The sequence below is a fragment of the Sceloporus occidentalis genome, unplaced genomic scaffold (genome assembly GCF_023333645.1).
Source record: "Sceloporus occidentalis isolate IW3139 unplaced genomic scaffold, rSceOcc1.0.p SCAF_3, whole genome shotgun sequence".
In the NCBI taxonomy this organism is placed as follows: Eukaryota; Metazoa; Chordata; class Lepidosauria; order Squamata; family Phrynosomatidae; genus Sceloporus; species Sceloporus occidentalis.
Genome location: NW_028316983.1, coordinates 206,888,573 through 206,915,655, shown reverse-complemented (window position 1 = coordinate 206,915,655; position 27,083 = coordinate 206,888,573). Strand labels below are relative to the sequence as shown.

The 27,083-nt window shown below is 41.4% G+C and overlaps 1 protein-coding gene across 6 annotated transcripts in view; it reads left to right on the top strand.

Moving 5' to 3' along the window:
• The window catches only part of NCOA2 (nuclear receptor coactivator 2), a 196,237-nt gene that overhangs the window by 18,188 nt on the left and 150,966 nt on the right, over positions 1 to 27,083 (top strand). The gene's annotated exons all lie outside the window — the stretch shown is intronic.

Genomic DNA, 27,083 nt, shown 5'->3' with positions numbered 1-27,083 from the left:
CTAGAACATGGCCACATAGCCTGAAAAGCCCACAAAAACCTAAAAATGTGCTTTTCCCATATGCCTTTTTTTCTAAAGAATTTTCTCAGGAAAATGCAAATTTTCTCTCCTTTTTGCTACTGAAGTTTACTGTAAGGTGTGGAACCTCTAAGTTCAGTGAATGTAATCTTTTATATTGCTTCAATTCCATAGAGCTGTATTTCCTGTGCACATTTGATTAATGAATTGCTTTCAGCTCCAGACTGGATGTTGCCTTTCTTATTGCTCAGGCAAGTTTATGTAAAAGGCACAGCAGCATACCTTTCGAATCCTAAGGTGTTATGGCACACTGTCGGAGAAGAACCAGTACAATGAATGAATGTCAACAACTTGTGTACTACCTTGCCTTCCCCCCCAAGCACTTAGGGTGAGAAAGTGCATAATGGTCTAGAGTAGGGTGTCACCTAGTGTGGTCTGCACTCTCTGCATCTCCCTAATGACACCCCTGCTCAGTTCTGTGGAATTCTGGGATTTGTAGTTTCATGAGATATTTGGCCCTCTCTGTCAGAGAGTTCTGGTGCCACAACAGACTACAAATCCCAAGATTCTACAGGATGGAGCCATGACAGTTAAAGCATTAATTCTGCAGTGTGACAGCTGCCATGGTCTCGCTTGGGTTGTGTGGAGAGGGAAAATATTTTTTTCTTAAAGCAGACATAGGTAGGCAGGTTCGTTCGATTTCATAGAATCATAGAATCGTAGAGTTGGAAGAGACTACAAGGGCCATCCAGTCCAACCCCCCTGCCATGCAGGAAATCTAAATCAAAGCATCCCCAACAGATGGCCATCCAGCCTCTGTTTAAAGAAGGAGACTCCACTACACTCTAAGGGAGTGTGTTCCACTGTGAAACAGCCCTTACTGTCAGGAAGTTCCTCCAAATGTTGAGGTGAAATCTCATTTCCTGCAGCTTGGATCCACTGTTCCTGGTCCTGTTCTCTGGAGCAGCAGAAAACAAGCTTGCTCCCTCCTCAATATGACATCCTTCAAATATTTAAACAGGGCTATCATATCACCTCTTAACCTTCTTTTCTCCAGGCTAAACATCCCCAGCTCCCTAAAGCGTTCCTCATAGGGCATGGTTTCCAGACCCTTCACCATTTTAGTTGCCCTCCTTTGGACATGCTCCAGTTTCTTAACATCCTTTTTAAATTGTGGTGCCCAGGACTGGACACAGTATTCCAGGTGGGTCCTGACCAAAACGGAATAGAGTGGCACTATTACTTCCCTTCATCTAGACACTATACTTGTAGATCACTTTTTCTCTTTTCACATTTCTTTTTGCTAATGTATGATACTGGTGTATTTATGTAATAATATCTAATTTTTAAAAGCAGCATAGAACTCTCTTAACTTGAAAGGGACAAATACTTGAAGAGTTGTGGATGAGGAATGTCCCTACTTCACAGAACAATTGTAGTCCATGAGTTCCGTTTCTTTCACATTTTAATCTCTTGTCCTTTGTAGATTTCAGAGTGAGTACCCTAACAGAAAACAGTGCAATTATAACTCTGCTGTAGAGTTTAGGAGTAAGCAAAAGCCTCTTGTGCTAGCTGAGATATACCAGCAGAACAGACCCCAAAAAGGTGTGGAGTAGCAGAGGGATGAAGAAGGAGCCCTGGTGTGTCTGATACAAACCTCTTTCAGTCAAGGGACACATCTACTGTGTTAGTACAGAGTTAACCAGTGCCTGGATAGGCCTAAACCATTTCAAACATCCTTAGGTTAAGAGGAGATTAGATTTAACACAGCTTCAGGTAACCTAGTGTTGGCTGACTCAGCTATTTTTCTGAGTCAGGATTATATCCATTAATAAAACTAGGAATGGGAAGGGTAGCTATGAAAAATCTAGACAAAATCTTAAAGTGTAAAGATATATAACTGAACTCTAAAATCAGAATTGTCCAAGCGAGTGTACTCCCAGTTAGTATGTATGGATGTAAGAGCTGGACAGTGAAGAAACCAGATAGGAAGATGTGGACCTGGAAAAGAGTGCTGAGGAAAGCCAAAAGGACAGACAAATGGATTTTAGAACAAATCAAGCCAGAGCTGTCCCTGGAAGCCAAGATGGCTAAACTGAGGTTGTTCTTTGGACATGTAATTGGAAAAACCAATAATGCTGGGAAAGGTGGAGGGCAGCAGAAAGAGAGGAAGACTGCATGCAAGATGGCTAGACTCAATCCAGGAGGTCACAGACATGAACTTACAAAATGTGAGCAGAAAGGTTGACAATAAGGGGTCATGGAAACGTCCCATTCACCAAGAGCTGGATTTGACTCAAAAGTAGCTAACCACAAACAAATTTAATAATTGTACTCTAAAGGCACCCAGTCCTGTCTGAGCTTTGAGGCTAATTCCTCCCAGTTGTAGGCTATATTTCAGAGGAAGGAATTTGCAGAACTACGTTTGGATATTGCTTGCCTCTAGAAAACCCCATGAAATTCACGGGGTTGCCATAAGTCAACAGGTGATTTGAAAGCACATAAACACACACAGTATACTTAAGAAAGGTGAAATAAATGCAATGTACTGCACATGCCTTAATTAAAAGTATAATTGAGTCTTCAAAGTTCATAGAGCAAAAGTAAAATGTATTGTACTTACAGAATTTAACAATGATGTTGCCTGTCTGCTTTTAAGTTTCATAATGATTTTATTAATGAATATTTCCCTGTTAAATTTGTATTCTTGATTATTTCCTGTGTAAGTATATTGCTGTGGCAGTGAGGAGAAAGTGGCTTATTGTTGAATGTAAATGTTCCCTGCCCCTTCCCACAAAAAGAGAAAAACAGAGTGTGTTCTTCAAACCTTTCTTTGGGCCCCCTTTTTTCTCTCATTTGGTAAAAAACAAACTTCCTGTTTGCACTACAGAACAGATGGAAGTCTAAAATGCAGTGTCAGGAAACCTTTTTAAAATGTCCATAGCATTCCTAACAGAATAGCTCATTTTGCATGCGCTGAATTTATAGAGGAGCCATAGAGGAAATTTAATAGTTTTTGCCTATTATTGGAAAGAAGAGGAGCAGGCTACTCCATATGGCTGGCATCTTGGGAAAAATAAAGTGAAAATGTGACCCTCTGTGAAGTTACGCTTGCATAAGTGGTACTACACACGAATAAGTACTGTGCTCTTCCTTGCAAAAGCTGTCAGATGTTCAGGCTAAACCTTTCAGAATAAAATTTTTGGAGAAGATATTTTGCAATTTCTCCTCCCTCCCCCACCCCTGTAATTAAAGAAAACTATATCTTTGATCACTGTGATACCAAATAAAATAAAATGAAATATTTTATGTGCTAGGCCCGTGCTGCCTCCATCTAGATGAGTGTCGCAAATGGGTGTTTTGTCAGTCTTCTCCAGTTTGATGGATCAAATTGTTCATACGCTACATGTTTTCAGTTTTCCTAATTTTAGTTCAGTAGATGCTATGAGTATAAAGTAGTGGTCCCCAAACTGTGCTCTTTAAGGAATTTTAGACTTCAGCTCCCAGAATCCCAGACTATTGGCCAACATGGCTGAGGCTTCTGAGAGCCGAAGTCCAAAATCTCTTAAAGGGCACAATTTGGGGACCACTGGATTAAAGTGATTGTTACATTGAATAAATTTTGAATTTGAATCATGCACTGGCACAAGAATGGAGTACAAAGGATATGAGAGCCAGCATGGTGTTGTGGTTAGAGTGTTGGACTATGATTCTGGAGACCAGGGTTCAAATCCCCACTTAAGCATAAAACCCATTGGATTACCATGAGCAAGTCATACTCTCTGAACCTCAGAGGATGGGAGTGGCAACACCCCTCTGAAGAAAGTTGCCAAGAAAACCCTATGATAGTTTTGCCATAGGGTTGCCATAAATAAAAAAAACATGACTTGGAGACACACAACAACAACAGAGGAGTAATAACAAGCCATGACTTGAAACAATGTCCATCTTAACTTGTAAAGGCTAGTAAATAGAACTGTGGTCCAATAAAATTGTAATGCTTTCTTTCAAGAAGAAAAATTGCCAGACAATCTAAATAGTTACCTGGTAGTAGTTGAAAGAATCTGATATAGCTAATCTGTGTTTGGCAAAGTCATATTGAATCTTTGGAGATCTCCAAGTAACCCAAGGATTGTCCAGGAGTTCACTTTGGCTGATATTGTCTTTGCTTGTGGTCTTGGTAACAGTCTGGGTGAAACAGAATTTGAAAGTTAGGAGTCAAATGGAAAACAGTCAAAATGACTGTCAAATACAGTTGTTTAAGCATAATTGAAATGTGATCCCAATTCCTGGTTCCATTAAGAAGTCTAGCAGCTGAACTTTGAACTAACTATAGTTTCTGGACAGTCTTCAAAGGCACCTCTCTGTGTTATAACAATCTAATCCAGATATTACCAGAGCATAATAATTACCTTGTGAAACACTGTTCACTGTGCATGTCAGTTCTAGAACTGTATTATTTTGTGCTTTACACCCCCCAAAAAACCCCACCAAGATTCTGTGTCAGTAACATCGAACTCTGCAAGTTTTATAACATTAGTCTCTAATGAATTAATCTGTATTTGCTCATTATTGGATAATAAACACACACACACAGCAGTATGCAGGGCATTTGAAGTATCACCAGTGGAAATCATGGTAAATGTTCCCTCTGTGCTCTCTTCACCACCAGCGAGAGTATATAGTTAATGCAAAATATAATAGGGACAAGAAATTTGTTTTAAAAATTAATACTTTGAGCAAGTAATGGTCCTTCTCTGAAGACTGAAAAAGCAACCAAGTATTAAGAAGAGATAGATATAATTAGTCCTAAAATTCTGGAATTAGTTTAAAGCTAATGGTACAATGTGTTATTCATTTTGAGAATATTAGAAATGAGTAGTATGTAGTGTGTTACTTGTACTGAAGTATGGTACTTCAATGTTTAGTTACTTTTTTCAGTAACAAGTTGGAATGTGTTACTTTTTTTGCCAGTAACTACCAAGACTGTAGTCCACTGCTTTTCATTGTAACATTATGATAAAATACATTGAGTATATCTTATCCCTTGAGTATCCTTTAACCTATTTACAGATCCTTGCGTTTCTCTCCAACCTCACTGGGAGGAATTAATACAGTACAATTGACCCTCCACATTTGTAATTTTGACTTCGTGGATGTAGTTATTTTTGGTTTTGATTAATGTGTTCTCTCTTGAAATTTCTAGGTCCTCCAGCGTTGTGCTGGTGAACCTAGAAGTTCTTGGAGAAAACACTTCCCTAGGCATTTGTAGGCATCTAGCGGATGTTAACCATAGAGTTACACTGAAGGACTTGGGGACTCCTAGAGAGGTGGTATCTCAGTTAAAAAGAATAGTATTTTTTATTTGTGGTTTTTCCACATCCATGGGTGTCCTTCATGCCTAACCCCAGGCAGTGTGGAGGGACCACTGTACAGATCTCCAGGGAGTCCTGGATATTCAACTTGTACTGGGTTTCTGCCTGTATTACTGTCTGTGTTCTGACTCAGTCTGAGCAATGTAAGAAGAGGAAGAAGTGATGTGCAGCTAGCAAGGAACAGAGGAACTGGAAACCAGGAGGAAGCCAGGAGGATAAAAAGGAGGACCTGCACTAGTGACTGGAATTAGTTGGAATTAGAAACAAACTAAACAAAAACTTTCAAAAGGCTAACTTGGCTTTTTTTATTCTGCCCAAATGAATGAATTTGATACTCTTGCCATGTAAAGACAGATTTGTTCCAGGGCAGACAGACAGGAAAAAGCAGCTCGATCCTGGGTTTTCAGAAAATGGGCCAAAACCCTGCTGTCCACATGGCTTTCTCCCAAGATGAGCCGAACACCCACAGGCTGTCTGCACCATGCAGCAGTTTGGGGGGGGGTTGTCCCCTCCCCATGATACATATGCACCATTGCACAAACACGTCGTCTGTGACCTCTAATTACCTCAATTTTCCCACCCAGATGCCATTCTATTGGATGGCCTGCCAGCATGGTGTTGTGGTTTGAGCATTGGACTATGATTCTGTAGGTAAAGGTAAAGGTTCCCTGTTGACAAGGTTGTCAGGTCGTGTCGGACCATAGGGGGCAGTGCTCATCTCCGTTACTAAGCCAGAGAGCAAGCGGTGTCAGAGATTACTCTGTGATCACGTGGCCAGCATGGTTGCACAGATCACTGTTTACCTTCCCGCCGGAGTGGTACCTATTTATCTACTTGCATTTGCATGTTTTCGAAAAGCTAGTTTGGCAGAAGCTGGGACTAGTGATGGGAGCTCTTTCGTGTCATGTTTTACAGTCCAGTAGTTCTTTCTCCCCTTCTGTTCAGACCTTTTAGAACACCTTCAGTTACTGTAACGCCTGTGTGCGTCTTATGTTCCCTGTTATGGTTTTAAAACCCTCTCTGTCTAATATTAATGGTTCCCATCATGCAGCACCTGGACCTCAAACTGCCAACCTGCTGGTCTTGCAATCAACAGTCAGCATCTTAACCATTTGATTCACTGCCACTTGAACCACTGCCATTCTGGAGACCAGGGTTCAAGTCCCCACTTAAACATAAAACTCACTGGATTACCTTGGGCAAGTCATACTCTCGCAGCCTCAGAGGATGGCAATGACCACACATTCACATGTACGACACACCACCTGTATAGTGCACCAGTGTGCCCAGTGATACATTGGCAAAGCACAATCATGGAGCCCCTCTATACATGCGCCCTTCACCCCATGCTCCCCTGTTGGACTGTCTGGTTTGAGTACATTGTAATTACGACCATTGCATTATTGGTGACCTGCCCTGGTTGATGTATTTTCATGTTTTTGCTTTGCTGCATTCCCATAATGGTGCTGGGCTGTTATATGCTGGTGTAATGGTGTGCATTTTCCATTTTAAATTGGAATTTCACAGCTTTTTTTTTTTTTTTTGCTCCATTTTTTAATCCCGGAGTGCTGCTTTGTTTTGTTTTCCACCTGGTTTTACCTCATCTGCCATCTAAACAGGCAGATGTCAAAGCAGTTAGAAGCTGCTTTATTTGGTCAGTGTGGACAACCCCTTAGTGTGAGTAAATGATGTCTTGCCAGTCAGGCTTCTCCTAAATCCTTATCATTTGCACCTGAAAGGTGGTGGAACTGAAAGAAAGTGTTCACCTGCAGATTTTAGAGCTTGCCCTGGTTTATAGTTTTAGGAATAAGCCCTATTAAACTTAATAGTATTGCTTTGGAGTAGCAATAGCAATAGCAAGTACATTTCTATACCGCTTATCAGTGTACTTAAGCACTCCCCAAGCGGTTTACAAAGTGTAAGCTAATTGCCCCCAACAATCTGGGTACTCATTTTAGCAACTTCCTCGGAAGGATGCAAGCCTGAGTCGAGCTTGAGCCCTTTTGCTGGTATTGAACTCACAACCTTATGGTTTGTGAGTGAGTGGCTGCAGTACAGGCATTTAACCACTGCACCATCAGGGCTCTTATAGACATATAAAAACTTGCACCAGTTTAAAACAGCAACATAAATTTATGTCTAAAGATACAGGGAGTCTACAAAATTGTGACTAAGAATGGGTGGAGTCTTTCATGGTCACTTTGGGTTTCAGGACTCAGTCCAAACTATATCGACTTACCCAGGAATAAACCCGATTGAGCTCAGGAAAAACATTGATAGGATCATTGAAAAATAACCCCTTCATAAGTATGAAACATGTGACAGGGATCCATGGCCAAGAATGAACAAAAGGGAAGGATGAGCAGTCACAAGGTTTTGCTGTTGTTATTGTTGAGAATTCCAAGCTTCCTTTACTTTTTTAAAAAAATCTGAAAGTGTTAGAAGATTTGCACTGGCGATCTTTTCCACTTGTGCCAAAAAATGCTACTGAGATGAGGACAAAGTGGAACATCTTTCCCCCCGCCACACACCAAGCAGTACAAATAAAAGAACAATTTCCTTGTAGTTAGAATACAGTGTGTTTTGAAGAAGTCTATGCAATGGCATCCTACTTTTTTGTGTGCAGGGATATTTTACAGTGATGGAAAATATTTCAGTGCTATAGTCTAGGAAAAAGTTTACCATTGGATGATGCGGTGCTGTCCATGTCTGCTCAAAAGTAGGTAAGGTGACCCTCCTTATCCATGGATTTCTTATCCATGGATTCAAGCATCCACGGCTTGAAAATATTTTAAAAATATATATGTTATAATAAGTAAACCTTCATTGTGCCAAGGGACATTGGGACAAGGAATGTGATAGTAGTTTAACAGTACTCTGAATCTTTGATGGTGTTTGCATTGATGGGAAAACCTGGCTTACCACCACGGCATCTGCATTCGCAGGGAGGATGAACTGTTTGCACAGCCGGTACCCACAACAGGCTGATACTGCCAGCACTGTCCACACACTTTTTAGGAGACCCCTCGCCCTCTTTTTCCACATCTCATGGGAGCATTGGCCATCCTATTGACCATCAGTGCCCACCTACCCACCAGCACTCCTCACCCTCTACTTGACTTCAGTTAGAGATGTGCTTATGTAAGAGATGAGGGGACATATTTGTTGATAACAGCAACAGCAGCAGCTTACACTGAGAGCAGTCAACTGCTAACGAAAAATGGGAGGAGATGATTATGGCTTGAGTTCTTCCTTTGGCATTGCTGGTACTGTAATTGTAAAGGAATTGGCTGTTGCAATAGTAGTTGCTGAGTCAGAAGGGGGAAGCAACTACTGGTTAAAATGGCGACCAGCAGGAAACAAAGCTATCATTTTGATTTTATATATATACAGTATATAGCTAGATCTTGCATATACAGTACTAGTCAAGCTTGGTGAGTTGGTTTGTATAGCTCAAAACTACTTAAAGTGCCTGATGTTTCCAGAATGCTTGATTATGGGCGAAACAAACCATTAGTGATAACTGTTGATGATGTTTTATATTAACAAATATAGAACATACGATGTGGAGCTAATATTAAAAACTAGTTGGCACTATACATTCTTTGGTATCCACTGGGGTTTGGGTGTAGGACCCCCCCCCCCACAGATACCAGAATCTGTGGATGTCCAAGTCCTTTGTTATAGAGTGGTGTAGTAAAATGGTGTCCTTTATATAAAATGGCAGAATCAAGGTTTGCTTTTTTGATTCTCTCTTTAAAAATATTTTCTAGCTGTGGATGGTTGAATCCATAGATGCCGAATCTGTCGATGTAGAAGGCCATCTCACTATGAAAGCCGATGTGTCGTAGTGGTTTGTGCTTTGGACTATGGTCTGGAGGGCAGAGATTGAATCCCACTGGTTGACCTTGGGCAAGTCATAGTCTCTCAACCTCAGGATAGCAATGGCAAACATCCTCTGAGGAAACTTGCCAAGATAACCCTGTGAGAGGTTAACCTTAGGGTCTCAATAAGTTGGAAGTGACAACATCTGACTATGATCAGGGCGAGGGCCTCTTCAGTAGTCATGCCAGGACTCTGGAACTTGCTCCTAAGGGATCTTTGTTTTCTCTTCTCATTTATGGTATTTCAGAGAATTGCAGATCTGTGATAGAAGGTAGTTTAGTTTGTAAAGCAGTCTGAAATCATTCTGTGTTGCCAGTCTGAGGTGCTAATCATTGTTATGTTTTCAGTTGTTTTATTTGATTGTTAATAGTGATCTTCAGGGGGTTATATTAAGGTGGTTAAAGCCCTGCAGCTGTCCTTGAAAAAGGCTACTTTTGTTTACATGTATGACATAGCGAATAAATAAGTATACAATGGCCAATAGCACAAAAACATTCACTTGCAAATTTAGGAAGACTAACAGATTTCCTAAAGAACTATTTTATGAGTGATGACAAAGAAAATAAATAAATAAAAAAGTGCAATGACTAGTGACACAAAAGCTGGTTCTCAGTTATAGAGAGACTAACAGAATGATGCCATACAGTTTTACACAGTTACTTCTGCAACATACAAGATTTTGTTCATAATGGTAATACTGGGAAATTAAGGAAATAAATAAGAAATGAAAATAATCAGTCCATTCTTTGGTTTTTCCTTTCTGTAGTGGCACCTCTGGCCAGTGAGAGGCTTGGAGCAAATCCAACCCTGGTGATGTTGTAAGACACTTTGGACTGTTTCTGTAGGAACAGCCATACAAATATATAGTCACTTTCTTACAACAAAACCTGAAGTTGGACATATGTTTAAACTTCAGAAACGGCTTTAAATAAAAATATTCATTTTGGTGCAATGCACTGATTTAGCCAACAATAAAATGAATGATATTGATGCACCAGATTCTAATCTGTAGCTTATTTTCATTCCTGCATATAGCTATAGCTGCATCCTGTAAATTGAAGCCAATAATCTAAAAACAACATTTTCCCCCCAAGTAAGTCATTGATGTCAAGGACTCATTCAGGTAAATGTATTTTATATTTAGTCATAATATATTCTGATGTAATCCAGCAATTCAATTCCATTAAGTGTAAAAAGTGAAAAGGCACCTCTTATAATATAACTCAGTCAAAATGGCTAGAATCAATAGTCTGCCCAATTCTGCAGTCTGTGCTCTGTTTAATGTGAAATTGAAGGCTTTCTTGGCTGGAATCCGTAGTGTTTTCGGGCTATGTGGGCATGTTCTGGAAGAGTTTATTCCTGATGTTTCACCAGTGTCAGGTGAAATAATCAGGAATAAATTCTTCCAGAACACAGTCACATAGCCCAGAAACACCACAAAAAACTATGTGCTCTGTCTGTCTTCTACAATGGATCTTTGAATTTGAGTAGTTTTGTAAAATAATAATTTCATAAATTATTAGATATGAGATTAAACAACTGCCATAAGAATGATATAAGAAATAAATTGTATAACCATACACATATTCCTTGCACTTTATAAAATAATGATTTTTAGTTTGCTGCTTGCATGAATGTTTTGTTCAGGGGTATATAAAGAGAATGAGCCAGCATAGACTAGTGCATTGAGTATTTAACTGTGACTCTGGAGATCACGTTTCAAAACCCTGCTTAGCCATGGAAACCCACTGGGTGACCATGGGCAAGTCATACTCTCACAGCCTCAGAGGAAGGCAAAGGCAAACCTCTGAACAAATCTTGTTGAGAAAACCCTCTTTAGGCTGGCCATAAGGGGGAAACAACTTGAAGGTGCACAACAACAACAATATAAGAGGAAGACAAAGTCCATATACCATAGCCAAACAAAATTATTCATTGATGATGAAAACCAAGTATGACAATCAAAGGAACCCTCAGCAGATTGGTGGGACAATTGAGACAAGTCTGCAGCAGTCAAAATGTATGTTGTGTGAATTAGTGTGTGGGTAGGAAAGTAGGTATGTGTTTTTACTTGAGGTTTTTATTTTTCAAAGTTTCCTTTCCATTGTCTCTGTCTCCTGTGTTCGTTCACTTCTGCATACATGAACACACAAAGACACACACACTTAGTCTTGTAAAATGTTCTTTTAGAATCTGAATAGTTAAACCAATGTTTTGTCGCTTTGGCTCCATTTATATCTTGGCATTTTTATATGGTATTACAGCACGCCCGCGCCATACGCGGGCGTGTCATACGCGGCCTTGAGCATACGCGCTCAAGCCGCGGGGCGCGCCATACACGGCCTTGAGCATACACGCTCAAGCCGCAGGGCGCGCGCAGGGCGGCACGTCCCATTCAATTGAATGGGTGCGCGCGCCTGTTGCGCCCCGCGCGCTCCTGTGCCGCTGCGCACGAGCCCCATTGTTTCCAATGGGGCTCGAGCATAGGCGGAATTCGCCTTACGCGGCAGGATCCGGAACGGATCCCCCACGTAAGGCAAGGACGGACTGTACTAGTCCCCTTTGGACAGAGGTGTAAAGTTGTCCAGGCTTGAGGCTGAAGGGGTATATTGAATACTCTGCCATTTACTTTTAAATATGCCAGGTTGAGCAACTGATGAAATGTGATCCCTTTGTTTCTTTGGTATGCTGCGGCAAGGAAGAAAGCCTAGTGAGCAGGTAATGTATAGTGGAAGATAATTTCCCACTTATTTTAAGGTTTGCTTGTTAAATTTAGGATGAACCTTGTAATGATTCTGAACTTCTGATCATTCTTCCAAAGCTCATAGTTTAGGCAGCTAAGATCGAAAATATGGATTAATTGCTACTTTATCCTGATTCATTCCTCTCTTTTGTGATATGTTAACTGCTGAGACTCCAGCTCTGTGCCTGCCCTGCAGAGTATTGAAAAAAGGCTTTGATGGGAATATATTTTGCTTGAAATCCTACTGGCTCTTTCCAACAACAACACAGAAAAGTTTTTAAATGTTACCACCTGTGATCAAATTTAGTAATATAGCAGAAGAAAAGCTCAAAAGCTTTCTCTAGTAACAATATTTTTCAAACATAATTTGCATATTGAAGCTTTCCTGTTTGTAAGATTTATGGCATATGACAACTCTACTGTAATATCTGGCCCTAGCAATAACTCTGCTTAAATACAAATGAATGAATTCAGGATCAAACTTGGCCAGTCCAGAGCTGTGGAGTGGTTTGTTTGTTTTGGCATTTTCATAGGAATGTACCAAATGTGGAATAAAAAGAGGAAGATGAAATAATATAGGGTTTTTTCTGTTAAAATAACAAGAAGTTTCATAGCACTTTTAAGAAATTTGCATATGGAATACATTTTTGTGGTCTTTATCAGATGCATTTGTTAGACTTTAAGGTGCTACTGGAACCTTTGTTTTTGCTGCAGCAAGCTTATGTGGCTAACCCTGTGGAGAAAAGGTTAAAATCATCTTATTAAATAATAGTTGCCCTGTTGCACTGGGAGGAGAATGGAAACATGTATATACTGTATGGATAAGCAATGATGTAGTGTGCTCAAATAATCCATATTTAGTTTTAATTCAGATGGATGTTTATTTGTGCTTTGAAGAATAAGATACAATTCAGTTGTGCGGAAAAGTATAATTTCAGAGAGAAAGAGGGAGGGCGGAAGATCTTTGCTAGCTCAGTTTTTAAAATTTAACCAGTGCTAGTCCTTTTTGAATATTTATTACATTCCTCCTTGTTTTTTAAAACCACCGCTTAAGGAAACAAGTCAGCTGTACTTCATCAGTCCTTCCTAGTCATGTCAGAGACTTTACAGACCTATTAACAAAACTGGTTTTTGAAACTCTATTCTTGGATTCATGCACTGTGTAAGAGGTGTCAGGAGTTGATTGTAGACCTGTCAAGGCTGTCAGGTAGAGTAATTTAATTACTAACTGCAACAATAGTGGCAGGTCTGATTGCTCACAAAATCAGCTTCCATAACATACTGCATCTTTTTCTAAAATGCTGTTGGTCTGTCCTAGCTTAAAATAACACATGTTAATCTAATGTGTATGATATATACAGTACATCAATGTGCATGACAACGTTTTATGATGCATAAGAAAATTAATTCCTAAATTTGAACTGTTCCATCAGGAAATAAAGCTTCTCTGCTGCTCCTTTGAGTAGTTGCTTTTTCATTGTACCATTACCAAGTATTCTGTTTTAAAAGCTATTGGGAATGATATCTAAGGCAACCTTCCCTGGAAGAGTTAAGCTGCAACTTCAGTTGTCTCCAGCCGCCAAGACCTGCTGGCTGGAGTGGTGGGAATTGTAGTCCACTCTGCTCTGAGTGTTTTGTGACATGTTTTCTCCTATTTTATGTCAAGTCTTTATCAGGGTGAGTTTTATGTGATTGCATGTGAGGCATATTGCTTGCCCATGCAGGTACAGTGCTCAGGACCCGTCTGCACTGGCCAGGTTACTTCAGGGGCAGCCCCAAGTTTCTTGGTGTTGGAGCTGCCCCAACCTTCCCCTGTTGCCTTAGCCCTCTGTTTTGATGCCAGGCAGCTGTTCTCACAGGCATCCTGCTGTTGTAAGAATGAGGCACCCAGCCTTTCACATAGCTGGGCACCAAAATCTGACCTCAGAGCAAAATGACTCATGGTGCTGGCATCCACACCAAGCAGCACAGTGGATGCCCATGTGAACAGCTGCCCAACACCAAAATGGAGGGATCTGGATTTTCCTGGAAGATCCAGAGCAACTGGTGATTTTAAAAATCTTTGTTAATGTGTTGTACCCCAGTCATCTAGACTGTTCACATTAGATTCGGGGATTGACCCCTGCATCATCCAGTCTTCCTACTGTGATGACATAGGGGAAAGCCAGTTTATTTAGCCCATACAGACAGGCCCTTTATCATAGAGAGATTTCCATGAGGCTTAAGAGAGAGGTGTTTTCTTCTATCATAGGCAAGTAAGTAGTGCTACACATGGAATAACTGGTTTGTGCATGGTTTTCATATTCCTGTTTAGTCCTCTTAACATCAGTGTGTACAAACAGGATCCTGGACTGTCCTGCTGTAATCCATGTACGTAAGGTCATGTTTCAAAATGTGTTGTTAAAGCTGTGGAGATTCCTCTGCATATGAGTGCTCTGCTTATGGAGGCAAGTGTTCTGCTTGGAATTTAAGGAACAAAGCTCTGTTGAATAACAGCATACTGTTCCTGCACTATCCAACTCCAGACAGATTCAGAAATAACTTACTCAAAGATCAGTAAATATTGGCGGGTCTTGGTGGCCAGCCTGAAGGTAGTTGCCTGGACATGCACCAAGATGCAGGGTCTTGTCCCTGCTTTTGTGTAGTAAATTTGAATCACATTATGAGGTCAGGGGACAAACCAAAGCACATCTGCCATTCCCACATTAGAGAGTTAGTGTAGGGTAGAGTAGGCAAGTGGGTTTTGTTTCCTCCTGTGTCTAATTAGATAGTTGGAGCTCTAACCTGATGAGTATAAAGTCATGCCATTGTACCTATGCCATCCCCATTCCCTACTCAGTGAGAGATGGTGAAGGCATGTGGGATTTTCTTTATACAGTCTGCCCTTGGCTTACGTATGCTGAAAGCTGCGTATAGTACACCCACATACAACATGGGTGCACTGTGTTCTGCACTCTGGTGAGGGTGTGTGTGAGAATGTTAAACATTGACCATATTGATACATGTAAATATCTTATTTTCTGTGCCTAATTTTATATACATTCTTAATAACACTTGAAGGAAGGGTTGGATTCCTAATTTGAAAGTGTTTTTCATCTTTATGTTGTAAATCAATTTCCTTCCATGCATTTCATGAATTCCAATGCAATGTTATTTTGTATTATTAGTCCATGATTATTTTGGTGGGACATGTGTGACATCTCCTTTTGAGATAAATGGAAGTTGTGTAAAAACACTGAAGACTTAGTTCTTGGAGCTTGTCCCTGTGTAGTTAAGACAAGTGGCTTGGTATATAGTGATTAGAACTGTCTGTGACTGTTCTGTAAACTTGTTACAGCAGGACCTAGCCTCTGGCTGTATTGTGGATGAGAATTAATCTGCACATGGAAATATTAGTCGATTATTGTACAAAGAGTTTGCTTGTGTCAGTGTTTGAATCCATTGTTGTACTAGCTGGCTGCAGTGTCCCAAAATGTAGTCTGGAAAGCGTCCTAGCCATCTAAACCATATTCTGCGATTGTAGGAAGAAGAAGAAGGGGCTGTCATTCCTCCTGGATCTGTTGGCTGAAGCACTTCCGTCAGAGGAATGGAAGCATTGGATCTCACCTAGTGTGTATTGTAATCACTTACACTTTTGGCCAGCAAGAATATTAATCAGATTCATAAGCATTTGTAAAGGGGAAAATTAAGATGCTAAGAAAATTGATGAATTTAAATGTAACCAGTAACATGATTTAGCAGCCATCTTTATCAGAACATGAGAAGATCTCAAATGATCTCTTGCGGGCCAAGGCAAACGGCCTCTACTCTATTCTCATTCTTCTAGATTTGTCTGCAGCCTTTGACACTGTTGATCACTGTCTCCTGGTTGATTTACTTTCTGACCTTGGGTTCGCTGACTCTGCTCTCGACTGGTTTAAATCTTACTTGTCAGATAGATCTTTTGCAGTGGTCATGGGTGGTCAGACTTCATCCTCTGTTCCGCTATCTGTTGGAGTTCCTCAGGGCTCTGTCTTGGGTCCCCTTCTGTTCTCTCTATACACACTGTCTCTAGGTAAACTCATCAGTTCTTTTGGTTTCTCCTATCATCTGTATGCCGACGACATTCAGCTGTATCTCTCCACCCCTGACCTTTCGACGGGGCTTGAACAGCAAGTTTCTTCTTGTCTGACTGCCATCTCTCAGTGGATGCGGCTTCGGCGCTTGAAGCTCAACATGTCTAAGACTGAGCTTCTCGTCTTTCCATCTAAACCCACCCTTCATTATTCCTTTTCTGTTTCTGTCGACGACACTTCTATTCAACCGGTTCATCAAGCCCGCAGTCTTGGCTTCATTTTTGACTCTTCTCTGTCATTTATTCCCCAGATCCAGGCCACCGCCAAGACCTGTAGATTCTTTCTCCACAACATTGCCAAGATCCGTCCATTCCTCTCAATCTCTACTGCCAAGACTCTGGTCCATGCCCTAGTGGTTTCGCGACTAGATTATTGTAACCTCCTTCTAACAGGGCTTCCTCTTTCACACCTCCATCCTTTAATCTCTGTCCAGTATTCAGCTGCCCGTATTGTCACATCCACTCGCCGCTTTGACCATGTTTCTCCTCTTTTATCCTCCCTTCATTGGCTCCCCTTCCCCTTCCGCATCCGGTACAAGCTTTTGTTACTGACTTTCAAAGCCCTCCATGGGTTGGCCCCTCCTTACTTATCTGACCTTCTTTCTCCTTACATTCCTACTCGCACCCTCTGCTCTGGTAGTCAGGGTCTCCTGTCACAGTGTAGGACTACCACTGCCCCCTCCCGAATTCGTCCCTTCTCGCTTGCTGCCCCTTAGTCCTGGAACCTTCTTCCCCCACATGCACACCTCATCACTTCTCTACCCAGTTTCAAAACTGAATTAAAGACTATATTGCTTAGAGAAGCATTCCCAGAGGTGAGCCCCTCTCTGACCCAGGAAGCCTCCTTCTAACCATCCATCAAGAAGCCAAGCCCTTCCTCCGGTCCATCTGCCTTGGTCCAGGCCTCGGAGGTGGAGAAGATCTGCTGGACCTGATCCTATTCCCCACCACCACTCCCTTCTCCTTTTGTGTCGTGTCTTTTAGATTGTAAGCCTGAGGGCAGGGAACCGTCTGACTAAAAAATGTATGTACAGCGCTGTGTAAACTTACAGCACTTTATAAATAAAGGTTAATAATAATAAGTATAAACCTGGGTGTGCTTCATACTTAGCATTTGACTTCAAATGTTGGATTGGTAGTTTATGTAAAAATGTTTGAGATAATATAATACATCTGGCCCTTCATATCTATAGGGTTCTGTTCCAGACCTCCCCCCCCCACACACACACACACATGGATGCCAAAAACTGCAGGACCTCAAGTCTCATTGGTTTAAATGGCAGTGCACCATGCACATGGCTGCAGTGGTGCAGTTGTGTGAATAGATTGCCATTGGGGTGAATGGGATGGGGCCACTCACAGATGGTCCAATTCACAAAAGGCAAGGCCGTGCTTGAGGCGGACTGACTATATTTAACTGTGAAAGATTTAATTCATACCTCAGCAATTTTCCATGTAATGATTTCTCTGTCTTCATCAGTTTCAACCAGTTCTTAAAATGTGAATTGTGCACAGGTAGGGGTTTAACTACCCTAAAGTCATCAAATCCCATATTATCTTGGAAGCTAAGTAGGGTCATCCGTTGGATGGAGAAGTGCCAACAAATACCAGGTAGTGAACACTATATTACACAGGCAGGATCTAGCGAAGAACCTCTGAGTATTCCTTGCTTAAGAAAAACCTATGCCATAAGTTGATAGGCAACTTGAAGGCATGCACATATGTGCGTGCGTGCGCGCGCGCGCACACACACACACACACACACACACACACACACACTGTATTTGGTAAGAGTCTCTGTACACAAAAAATGTCTGATGTTACACACTGAGAGTTTTTTCCTTTTAAATCTGCTTACTGTTTTGTACGGATGATCAAACCTATACAGTATGTATTAACCATGTAATTGTCAAAATATGCATATAATCTTCTTAGTTTTTAAAAATAATCTACAGCAAATTCTCCCAATTAAAAAAAAATTATAACTTCCTCCAAATTGCATATAGTGTGCAATTTCTGTGTGGTTATTTTGTGGCACTAGTTTAAATGGTAACTGTTTAATAAACATCTCAACTTGCCTAACATTGGTTCAATTAATGACCTTTGAACTGCATTGCTTGTAGTTTTCAAAACTGGAATTATTTTGTTTGCTCATATTAATCATTAATGAAACCCCTTGCAGCTCCTAAAAAGCTCTAGGAGTTTACATTAGTTTTTAAGAGCTAAAGCCTCTCTCAGTAATTAGCTTCCTAAGCCAATTAGAAGATTCATTTTGCACTCACTCAAAGCCAGTTCATAGTTTGTTTAGCTTTAGTATTTAACGCTTCAATTTACACTTAAGCAATTCATTTTTACCTTGTGCAAATATCCTCTTTTTAAATCAAATCAGATGTTGTTTCTTTCTTGAAGAATTCTACTTCACTTACTGTAAAATAGAAAGAAATACACTTTCATGAAAAGCAGATTGCATTGCAGTTCTTTCCCCCATTATTTGTGTCCATAGGTTCTCAAACTTCAGGTTGTTGAAGTTTCTCACTATCAATAATAGAATCACTTTGCAGAGCTAAGCAGTTCTATGACTTGCTTACTTATTAAAGTGCCAGATCAGTGACTCCCATTAAATGACTGTTCATCAATAACTGTCCATTGAATGCATGTTGCATTCAATATTAATATTATTTCATCTTTAACATAATAAATAAATAAATAAATAAATAAATAAATAAATAAATTTTATTTGTATTTTCCCACCTCTCCCTGCAATCGAGGCGGGATCACAGCATAAAAAAGCATACACATTACAACATATTCAATAAAATCACAATATCGCTACAATTGCTAAAAACTAGCTTGTCTATTTTCTGTGTTATAGTCGAGTGGGGTTCTTTCAGGGTTGTCATAATAGGTCAGGTGGGTAGGCCCGCCAGAAGAGATCCGTCTTACGTGCCCTCTTGAAAGCTTCAAAGGATCTCTTCTGGTAGATTGTTCCACAATTTGGTGGCCGCAACCTTAAATGCCTTGTGGGAAGTGGTTGTTAGTCTTGCTTTTGGATAGTCGAGTAAATTCTTCCCTGATGTTCTTAGTGTGCAGAGTTGATTGTGTAGGGAGAGGGGTTCCCTCAAGTAACTCGGGCCCAAGCCATGTAGGGATTTAAAGGTGATAACTAACACTTTGTATTGCGCCCGGAAGCTGATTGGCAGCCAGTGTAGAGATTTTAACACTGGTGTGATATGGTCCGATCTAGGTGTTCCTGTGACCAAGCTGGCTGCTGCATTCTAGATCAATTGAAGCTTCCGAACTTGGTACAAAGGTAGCCCCATGTAGAGCACATTACAGAAATCTAAATGAGAGGTTACCAGTGAATGTACCACTGTTTCAAGGTCCCCCTGGGCCAGGTAGGGGCGCAGTTGGCGTATCAACTGAAGTTGGTACCACACACTCTTGGCCACCGCCTCAACTTGAGATGTCAGCTGTAGAGATGGGTCCAGGAGGACACCCAAACTGCAAACCTCGTCCTTTAGGGGAAGTGTGGCCCTGTCCAGGAGTGGTTGGCAAATCTCCATTCCCGGACCAGGGGTTCCCATCGCAAGTACCTCCATTTTCTCTGTATTCAACCTGAGTTTGTTTTTCCTCATCCAGCCCATTACTGACTCTAGGCAGGCATTCAGAGGGGAGACGCAATCCTTGGTCACTGCAACAGTTGAGGACATAGAGAAGTAGATTTGGGTGTAATCAGCATACTGATAGCACTGCGCCCCATGTCTCTGGATGATCTCTCCCAGCGGCTTCATGTAAATATTAAATGCATGGGGGGCAGAATGGTACGTTGAGGGATACCAGATGTCACCTCCCTCTTATGGGAGCAGCTGTCCCCCAGCATCACCATCTGGAATCTACCTGAGAGATAGGAATGGAGCCATTGGAGTGCAATGCCCCCGATACCTAACTCTCTCAGGCATTCCAAAAGGATACTGGGGTCAATGGTATTGAATGCTGCTGAGATGTCCAAGAGCACCAACAGGGTCACACTTCCCCTGTCGGTGCCCAGACAGAGATCATCAACCAAGGTGACCATGGCAGTCTCGACTCCATATCCCAACCTAAAGCCAGTTTGAAATAGGTCCAGATAATCAGTTTCATCCAAGACAGCTTAAAGTTGGAGAGCAACTGCCTTCTCAATCACCTCGCCCAAGAATGGTAGTAAAGAGACTGACCTGTAATTATTTCTTATCAGGGGATCTAGGGAGGGTTTCAGCTTGGATGGAAATTTCCTCTCCCTGAGGGACGCATTAATTATGGATTGAAGTAAAGTTGTTACTGCATCCCCTCCCTGCACAGTCAGCCAAGATGGGCAAGGACCGAGAGGGCATGTTGTCCTCCTAACACTTCCAAGAAGCTTGTCCACTTCATCGGTATTTACAAACTTGAAGTGATCCAGTCTAACATAGTCCGCGGAGTCACTGGACATCTCTCTTATAGTCTTTGTTTTAATGCTGGCCATAGATTACAAGGAACAGCATTCTGAAGTATAAGATCCAAAATCCACAAACAAAAAGGGTAGGTACACTCACCCAGGATAGAAACAGCATAATATCTCAAAAGAAGTTACTTTTTCTGTTGCTAATGGAGGTGAAATTTCATTGCCTGGATTGTACAACTCTTTCTGTACCAGAGCGCACGTGGTATCCCTCCCAAACATTTCAACTGAGAGCAACCTAAACAACATCTTGACACAATGTGACTCATCATTATTTTTCTTCTTCTCCTCCTATATTGTATATAACACTTTTGCCTGATGAAGAAGTCAGTGGTGTTTCAAAAGCTTGCCTGATGCATTCTGTGCATTTTTTTTGATGGCCCAATAGAGGTATTACTGTTTTGTGGATTTTGGATGTTATTATATTTTGCTGTATGGCAAATGCAGCTACCCCTAGATATGTTTTCTGAATTATAAAAGATGCTGAACTGATAAAAATCATATAGAGAAAAGTTTATGGTGGTGGTACAGTGGTCAATTGCCGATACTGCAGCCAAAATGTTGTGTTTGTTCGTGCAGGGCTCCAGGTTAACTTAGCCTTCCATCCTTTCGTAGGTTGGTAAAATGAGTACCCAGCTTGGTGGATGCAATTGGATAACACATTGTAAATTGTGTTTAGCACTATAAAGTGGTATAGAAATGTAAATGCTAAGTTCTACACAGGAATGATTTTAGAAGACCACAGCTTTGTTTTCCCTTTCCCCCCTTGTATTTGTGTACTCCTGAGCCCATTTCATGAAGTCTGTGTGTACGCAGGATTCAGGGGAAATGCTGGCAAGTAGCTCCAGTATGTCATGTGGAAATTTGTCTGCATATCTGTATTCCTTGACTGAATAGAAGGGACAAATTAAAATAAGAAACAGGTGCAGGCTTCCTGTTTACCACATTGGGGTGCACACTGACTGCATACTCACCCATGGAAGAGAATATGTAGAAAAGAGTCTCCTAATGTCACAATGGAGACTCATGTGCTCTATGAGATGTTGATGTGCCACTACTCCCATCAGCTCTAGCTTTTGACCAGGCTGACAGAGATGTATAGAAAATGGAGCCCAACAATACATGGAAGGCCACATGTTCTTCAGGCCCTGTGTGTCTGTGCTTTCAAGTTTCCTGTTGACTTACCGTGATCCCATGAATTTCATAGGGTTTTCTTATGCAAGACCCCATGAATTTCATAGGGTTTTCTTATGCTGAAATTATTGCAGCACATAGTATGTGTTGGTGGTCTCCCATCCAAGTACTCACTACGGTGGACTTTGTTTAGCTTCCAATATCAGACAGAATCTGGTGGCTTCAGGGTATTTAGGCCCCTAGAAGTAGATTCCCCAGCCTCAACATAATGGATATTCACAGTCTTGTATTTTGTCTCATGACAATTTCTCCATGAAATGCAAGCAGACTTTTTAGGTCTTTTCCCATTTGGCCTGGCATAGGCCTAGCATAACATGTATAAGGACAAATGTTTGGCCATCACAAATAAATTTCATGTATTAATTCTACATTCTGTATCAAACAGAAGAAATCCTAATTTGTCCTGTAAACCTTTAAACATATAGACTGTTTTTTTTCTTTGATCTTCAAAACAATACAACATGACTTTGCCAGAGATACAGCAATAAAAGACATTGGAACTGCTTCAGCTTCACTTTGGTACAGGACACAATGTCTGTGTGTATGTACCTTCAAGCCACCTGTCAGCTAGTGGCAACCCCATGAATTTCATAGGATTTTCATGGGCAATGAATACTAAGAGGTTATTTTGGCAGTACTTTCCTCTGAAATATAGCCTAGAGCATCTGGTATGCTTTGAGGGTCTGACTAACCAGGGCTGACCCTCTTTACCTATAAAGCCCTAAATGACTTGGGCCCAGGGTACTTGGAGGACCGCCTCTCCCCATATAATCCGCCCTGCACTCTCCGATCGGCCGGGAAGCAATTGTTGAGGGTTCCTGATACGCAGTACAGTGGACCCTTGTTATACGCTGGGGTTTGGTTCCAAGATCTCCCGTGTATAACAAAATCCGTGTATGCTCAAGTCTCATTACATATAATGACATAGCAAAATGGTGTCCCTTATAAAAATGGAAAATCAAGGTAAATTTATACTTTTTTGGAACATTTTCAAACCGTGTATGCTTAAATCCGTGTATAAAAAATCAGCTTATAAGAAGGGCCGACTGTACACCGTGACTGCACAGAGGGCGTTTTCCAACTCGGCCCCACAGCTTTGGAACTCTCTTCCCAGGGAGCTCCGCTCGGTTACCTCCCTTGACCTGTTCAGGAAGAAGCTGAAGACCTTCCTCTTCCAACAGGCTTTCCCCCAGACACTGTGATTTCTGCTCTCTCCCCGTTACAGTAGCATTTTAAGCTAGTTATTGTTGTGGTTTTTAACCTTGTAATTTTTATCTTGTTTTTAATACTCTGATGTATTGTCATGGATTTTTTATGTGGATGCTGTTTGTAAATTAGTACATTGTGTAGTACCTTTGTTGTAACCCGCTTTGATCTCTTTGGAAAAGCGGGCTATAAATAAACAGTATTATTATTATTATTATTATCTTTAACCTCCAAGATTACACAGCATCTGGTGCCTTTAGGGTATTTACACAAGATGGCTTTAAATACTGTTTTATTCCAAAATGAGACTACAAAAGGGCTGGACTCAACCCCTGGGCCTGATGTATCTCACCCCCGACACAGATGATAGTGTGTAGCCTATTCCTTGGCCCCATTCAGACAAGCCAAAATAAAGCTGCTTCAGGTCACTTTGGAGGTATGCTCTTTCAATGATGAATGTGTACTAAGAGTCCAGAAGCTGCGCCAAGGCTGGGCTCTAGTCCTTAGGACTGGAACATGGCTTTGGTGCGGCTTCCAGACTCTTGGGACGCATGCATGTTTTATTCCTAATTTTGGTGCTGCTCAGACAGGCGCTATAGTGCGCCGTCATCACGTGCGAGGGGGAGGTGCTTCCAGACGCCCCTCTCACGTGATGAGGACGTCAAAATGGTGGCACCCTGTACAGATGAGTGCCACCATTTTGATGTGACGGATGCTTAGTGTCCACACGACGTGGCGCCATTATGACGCTGCAAGTTCACCATTGGTGCACTGCGGTGTCATAATCACACTGCAAGAAGAACCCACTTTTTGTGGGTTATTTTTGCTGTGCGGGGATGCCGCGCAGTTTGTCCACTGCAGCTTCCTCATGCCGCAAAACAAGGTGCGGGCAGACCGCCCTTTTTGGGTGGTCTGTACCCCACCATAGAAAGTAATAATGATGCTATTATTAGTCTGATCAGTTGTCGGTTAATATCATTAGATCTCAACTTGATAGGCATTATTAGAAATTTAAAATTTCTGATAACTCTGAAACTGCAGGGAAGAAAAGGGGGAAGGGTGGTTGAAAACCATGTATGTTGTAAGAGTAAGGGCTTTTACCCTCTTGTAGTGTGATGGTGAGGAGACTAAAAGTTTCCATTTCTATTTTTGGTTAATTGAAGCTTCCAGTATTGGGTGAATATATACAAGCTATGACTTAACTATGGTTATTGAAAACAAGTCAGTTTCAAACCACAGTTTATGAAGGTGGCTTCTTTTCACTAAATTAAGATACTGTATATACTCAGTTATAAATCGACTTCATGTATAAGCTGAGGGCAGGTTTTGGGGCCAAAATTATGGATTTTGATATGGCCCATGCATAAGTCGAGGGTAAAACTTAGGGGCATGTAACAAAGGGTTTAAAGCAAAGGAAAACAATGTCAAAGAACTTACAAAATTCCAGCAGGTATAACTGTATGTGCTCACGTTAAAGATTGAATGGATGAGAGAGCAGAGAAAAATCAGTGCTTCCAGGACAGATTACACTCTTGCCTTTTACCAGGGGATGGTTCCTTTTTTCGTCTAATTATAAAGATTGTATGTACTGTACAGCGCTGTGTAAATTTACAGCGCTTTATAAATAAAGGTTAATAATAATAATAATAATAAGAAGAATTAAAGTAGAGTACTTACATTGTACAGTACTCACATTGACTCAGGTTTTTGACTAAAATTTCTAGGCTTGTACATGAGTAAATACAGTATGCTAAACTGCAGCAAACTAAAGTGGAAACAAGCTTCCAGTCTCATCCGACCACATGTAGAGGAGAGGGGGATCATGCAGTCCCAAGGAAAATCTAGGTTTGTTCTTTTAACAATAAATCATGGTTCAGCTTTTCACCAGTAAACATTCATGTGTTCTTTAGCCAATGCTTAGTGTTAAAGTGGTAAGAAGAGGCTAGAGTAGGGGTAGTGGTGCAGGTGTGCTTCCCCAGTTGCTGAATTGCAATTCCTAGCAGCCCTAGCTAGTATGGCCAATGGTGAGTGAATACTGCAGCAGTATGGATATAGCCTCACAGTTCTCACTCCTGTTCTAGAGTGACAGTACTGTCAGGCAGTACTCCCCAATTCTTTTTTCCCATTGCTGTCAAGCTGACAGTGGTTGGGAGCCAGGCCAAAAGCCTTTGCACATAGTTTGGACACAAACTGCTTGATCCAAGTTCTCCTTTTCACATGACTGAGGCTTTAAAGGAGCTTATTCAGGCAAGCCACTACAGGAATGTAGCATGAACTGCAACTAATCTGCTCCTTTTAGTTTTATTCATGACCATTTTGTGAATTTTATGGATGCTGGGGAAAAAGAACAGTTAAGCATGTGCTTTCTGCAGAGGTAGTCTACTAAAAACTTCAGTTAGGATTTTGGATTTAAAAACTGTACATAAAGCTACCAGTGATCTTCCTTTCAAGGGACTGATCATAATCAGGAACATCTGATGCTGTGGCAGTGCTGAGGCCTGATCTCTAAATAGTATTAATCAGATGCAAGTTGGCTTTCTGAAGAGTTAAAAAAACAAGCTAGCCTTTTTTAAAATAACATTTTACAGTTTTATCTCCCTAATCATATATGTTGTACCATTGATACTTTAATTGTTTTAGTCTTTCTGTAAACTGCCCTGCAAATATACTCCCTTCAGTTATAACAAGAATTTAGAATAAATAAAAATAAAAATGAATCACAAGGAACAGAAACTTATAATGCTGGTGGGCTTATGGTGTAGCCTTATATGTATTTACTTGGAAATGTAAATTATTGAACACAGACATGTAGACTTGTGTAGGACTGTGTTGTCATTGTTTTACTGAACTTATCAAAGAGCATGATATCTGCATGTAGTCTGCTCACAGTAACAGCTAATATGTTCTTTCTGCTGAAATGGTACTTCAGATAATTCAAGATATTTGCTGAGTCATTAAAAATACAAATAACTCTTGCCTTCTTTCCTTACATCCTTGCCTTCTTCAAAGGAGCTCAAGAGATTATACATGGTGGTTATCTTATTTTATCCTTATGTAATGATCCCGTGCCATATGCGAGCTTGTTATAGGTGGCTTCTAGCTTACGCGGAAGCTGCCGGGAGGTTGGGAAAATGGTGCATGTGCCCGTGGCAGGCGCGCACGGCCACGCATCATGCACGAGCCCCATTGTATGTAATGGTGCTTGAGAATACGCACTTTTTGCCTTATGCAGAGCGGGGTCCGGAATGGCTCCCCCGCATAAGGCAAGGGCAGACTGTAACAGTTGGTTGTCATTGTTTAGGCTGATGTAGAGTGATTGGTTCACTTTCGTTGGGGAATATCTTGGCTCACATAGGCGGGTTACAGACCGCCATTAGGGACATCCTGAGGACGTTCCAGTTTGAAAAAGGGGCGTCTCTTCCAGACGCCCTTAACCCTATCACGGACAGAGTCCGTGACAAATGGCGGCGTCCTCTTCCGGGGCCCAGGAAGGAGCGCGATTTCCGCGCTCCTTCCTCGGAGCGTCCAGGAGCCGCGCGGTTTGGCCGCTGTGGCTCCCAGACACTGCAAGCGGAGGCGAAGCCAGACCGCCGCAATCCGGCGGTCTGTAACGCGCCACAGGATGCAGACTGAGGCCCAAAACAGATGGCCAAATGATCCATCTTGAGGCTGCGTTCAGAGTGTGGCATTTAGACAAGACATGCCCCGAACACAGCCTGAAACCACCCCAAACAGGAAGAACCAGCTTGAAAAAGAGTGGGGGGAATCACTTCTTTTCAAAAGCTGTTTTAAAACACCGGCAAAGATCCAAATTGGGGCCATGGGCGTGTGGTTGCCAGGGTGAGTGGCACTGGGGCGGCCCCAGTCCACCCTTTTGGAGCAATCTGTTTTGACCCTGAGTCTTTAATCTGGATTCCCAGCTCTTCACTATGTTAGTATGCAAAGAATAAAAGTATTTCCATATTTGTAATGTGCATACATTTTGTAGTACACTTAATAGAAACATTATTTTACACTATGTGTAGGAGCACATATCTGTCAGCAAAATTTTCTCTGGATTCCTCCACTCCT